The sequence below is a fragment of the Cibotium barometz genome, chromosome 34 (assembly GCF_041138505.1).
Source record: "Cibotium barometz isolate CiBa-2024 chromosome 34, ASM4113850v1, whole genome shotgun sequence".
Classification (NCBI taxonomy): Eukaryota; Viridiplantae; Streptophyta; class Polypodiopsida; order Cyatheales; family Cibotiaceae; genus Cibotium; species Cibotium barometz.
Window position 1 is genome coordinate 19,458,139 of NC_141079.1, and position 4,584 is coordinate 19,462,722.

Genomic DNA, 4,584 nt, shown 5'->3' on the forward strand with positions numbered 1-4,584 from the left:
CGGGTACTTACTCTACAAGGGTAGAATATGTGTACCAACTATTGGTGACTCTCGGGCCCAAATTCTTAAAGAAAGTCATGATAGTCCAAGTGCGGGTCATCCTGGGATTCAGAAGACCTATGCACTAGTAAAAAGACAGTTTTATTGGCCTAGTTTGTTTAAGGACGTCCAGACTTATGTGCTGAAATGCAGTAAGTGCCAGGTCAATAAACATGAACGTCTTAAGGTTGGAGGACTACTCCATCCGCTGGAGATTCCTCAAGGGAAATGGGAAAGCATTTCCATGGATTTCATTACCGGTTTACCGAAGACGAGTCGAGGGAATGACTCGGTGTGGGTGGTAGTGGACAGGTTAACTAAAATGGCAAAGTTTATTGCCACGAAGAAAACTATAAAAACGCCAGAGTTGGCAAAACTCTTTATTGAACATCTCTACAAGCTATATGGCCTGCCCGCAGATATAGTGTCGGATAGAGATAGAAAGTTCAACAGTCATTTTTGGAGGGAAGTCTTCAAAAAGCTAGATACTACTCTGAGTATGAGTACGGCAGATCATCCGTCTGATGGTCAAACTGAAAGAGTTAACCAAATTCTAGAGGATATGTTGCGTTCTTATGTTAGTAAGAAGCAATCTAATTGGGAAGAGTACTTACCCTAACTGGAGTTTGCCTATAACAGCTCCAAACACTCAGCGACTGGATTTACACCATTCATGTTAATGTATGGATTCCAGCCGAGATCTCCAATGGCTGTAGGCCTAGAAAAGGAGAAGATTCAATATGTCAAGGATTTCCTTGAAGATATGAATGATATGCTCAGAGCCGCACGTGAGAGCATTCGTAGCGAGCCACCAAAGATACCACATGAACCTGAAAGGATTCTACAGTATCGTGATAGACAGACCCGACATAAAGTGTACCAGGAGGTACTTGTTAAATGGACAGATAGGGATGAGGAGGTAGCTACCTGGGAACGCCGTAGTGCAATTTCCAAAAGGTTTCCCCAGTTTGTTTTTGAGGACGAAAACTCTTCTTAAGGGGGGGTAATGTCACGTAGGCTGTAATGCCTGTGGTGACCGACGGCAGACCGGATGGCCATGTCCAGGGTTCAGTGGGAGAGGACGCCCATGCGGAGTCATGGGCGGCCAGGCTAGTGTGGACGGCAGGCCACACACTATATAGCCTGGGGGATGAGGGGCAATCCTCATTCTTCCTCTGTGGCTGGGTGGTGAGCCAGAGGCCGTCCCCTCTCGTGGTAACGTCCGTAGTGGCGTTATGGATATCTAACACATTGATTTGGATTTCTTTCAATCATTTCCTTCTAACACAAATATATTTTTGGCTCTTGTGCATTTCATGGATCATGAATGTTCTTTGAGGGCCTGAAATCTATGGTTATTTCAAAGATTATTAAAGCCCTCCTAAAAGGTGGAGAGAGTGATACCTTGCATGTTTGGATGTTTGGTGTTCTTTTTTCAAAGCCAATGAACAAATCTTGCATGGACTAGCACTAAGGGAGAAAATTGATATGACCCTTGGGATAACTTGCAATTCTAGAATGTTAATATTTCATGTGTGTGATATGGTTGTTGCAAAGCTTATGAATTGGACTTTAATGTTAATTAGCTACAAGAAGCTTAAGAGGATTGAAGATATGACTTACAATGCAAATTCTAGTGGGAGTAATGTGAACGTGATTCTAATGTTTGTCATGATAACGTGTATCTTTCTATTCCCAAACCAAGGCAATATTGCATCTCGTCGAAAACACACACGTTGGCTTGTTGAAGAAGAAGATATCTTTAACAAATTAGTGGAGGTGGAAACAACAGCCCCTGTCCGCACAATTGTTGTCCAATCCAAAACACTTTGTCCCGCAACAATAGCCATGGATAAATAAATCCAAGATAAAGTGTATAGGCTATAGAAAAAAGAAGAAGAGATCTAGATCTTACTTCGAGCATAAATGGAGAAGAACAACAAGCAACCATTCAAAGGATAAGAAAGAAGAAAGGTATGTATTTCAGGATTGTAGCTGATACACCTTCCAATCCATGTTTTTTCTTGCAAAACATTGGTCTTCAAGAAACAATTTCAAAAACTAATGAACTTGGCCTCACTACTTTCAATAATGCAAATAATTGTAACAATGATAACATTCGTTCACAAAGAATCAATGTATGTAACAAATGTGCACGATCCTTAAACCTTAGTATTATGTCATTCCCAACATTATTCTTTGGGCAATGAAGAGCATACCATAACCTATGCCATGATCACTACCTAGAAATTGCAAAGTGAGAGATAATGAATGAAGATAGAAGATTTGCAAGAATGTAGAGAATATGTTCTTCAAAACAATGAAGATAATGATCTTAAAGATTCTATCATCTACTTGGGTGCGTCTTCGAAAGGCACAATTGCATGGGAAGCAACTTAATGCACATGACGTTCGAGAAGATACGAACATTAAACGATTACTAACCTCAAGGATAGGGTATAGGGACTTCAAGGCTTTACGAACATCAAGTGACTATAAAGAAAGAAGAAAGTGTTTGGCATGATACGACAACTTGGACCATCTACAATCTTTGTGACATTCTCATGTGCTAAGAGACACTGGATAGATCTTCTAAAATGCCTTCAAAGACTTAATCTAGATATCCAATGATCAACAAATGAATTAGAAACATCGTATATTCGACATCTTTTTCATTCAGAACCCATCACAACTACAAGATATTATGTTCATCATTTTTAGGCAATCAAACAAGAGTTAAGAAAGGATAGAACAATCTTGGGCAAGATGATTGACTTCTTCTTTGTCACAAAGTTCTAACATAGAGGTAGCCAACATGATTACGGGCTGCTATGGATTGAAGATGCACCGACATTTCATTTGGACGGTCTTTAAATGAAGAGATAATTGCTTTCATAGACAAGCATATATCTGTTGATAGAAATAACTTGCATGGAACACTCCAAGATGCACGAATCCACCATCATCGACGAGGCTGCAAGAAGGGAAAAAGATAATGTAGGTATGACTTCCCAAAGCCACCTTCACGACGCAGAACTTTGATTTTACAACCAATTGACAAAGAAAGAGAGTTCCATCAACCTGATCTTGAAGCACCAGCAAAAAAAATCATGAAGTGCCTAGGTGATTTTGACTATGGAAGAAGAATTTCCTTTGATGACTGGCTAAAGTTATTGAGCACAATAGAAAGGAATACATTTAGGCATTAAGACATTCCATCACAAAACCATTCATCCTGATGAAAAGAGAGCCAAAGGACATCTACACCAATAACTTCAACCCTAAGATACTTTCCTTGTGGGATGCAAACACTGATACAAAGAAGCATTTGACTATTGCATCAAAAATAATCTTCCCACAGTTGAGCGCCTATGCAAACTTGGCAACACAATAAACACCCAAGAATTAAGCTCATAGCATGCTGCTTACATTGCACTATCACTCCCTCTAACAAGCTCCTTAGGGAATTTGTTGAATATGCAAGCCTCTACAAGAAAATGAATGGCAAGGAAAGAAAACTAAAGAAGCCATGAATCATACGTTTTGTGCAGTTCAATCAACACAAGGATCCAATTTGCTTCTCCCATGAGAATTGCCTCCTCTACCTACCATTCAAAGATTGTGAGGACACTATTTTGACAAAAGGAAAAACATGGCATAACACATACCAAAAAAACATAAATGTCATCAAGCAAAATGCAGAGAAATTCACAAAGACAACAATCCCCATGAATAGAGATCTTGAGGAGTCAATACATTTATTAAGCACAACAACAAATAATCAATGCAACTATGATATTGGGCTAGACATAAAACAACGTAGAACCCGGCCAAACAATGATCATTCCATGCATAGAACTTACAATTTCATGCCAAACTCAGAATACCACAGTTCAATTAGAACACTGAACAATGAACAACTAGTCCACGATGACATAATGCTTTGAAAAAAATTGCAACCAGACAAAGCCATTCATCTTTTTTTAACTGGCGGTGTGGCACAACGAAAACATTCACACTTCACCTCATAGTCCAAGGAATCCTTCGACACTACACACAAATAATCGACAATGATATTTACTTGCCAACAATGCTTCTCATGGCCTGCACAGGCAAAGCTGCATTCAACATAAGAGGCACAACAATTCACTCAGCATTGCATCTTCCATTGATCACACCAACCAATCTAACAGGTGAGAAACTTGATAACCTTAGTACATTGTACAAGAACCTCAGGCTAGTTGTTTTTGATAAGCATCGGTAATTGGATAAAACGTGCTAAATATCATTGATACTCATCTGCGTTCAATCAAACGAAACCATGCAGAAGCATTTGGTAGATTGGATGTCATATTTTGTGGTGACCTTTGTCAAGCTAGTCCAGTCAAAGATAATTGGATCTTCAAAAAACCAACATCTTCAACAAGTCTCATCAAACAATTATATTGGCAAAACATGATTCAATGTTTCGAGTTGAAGACAACAATGTGGCAAAGAGACATGAAATTCATAGACATACTGAACAAAATAAGAATTGGGGAACAA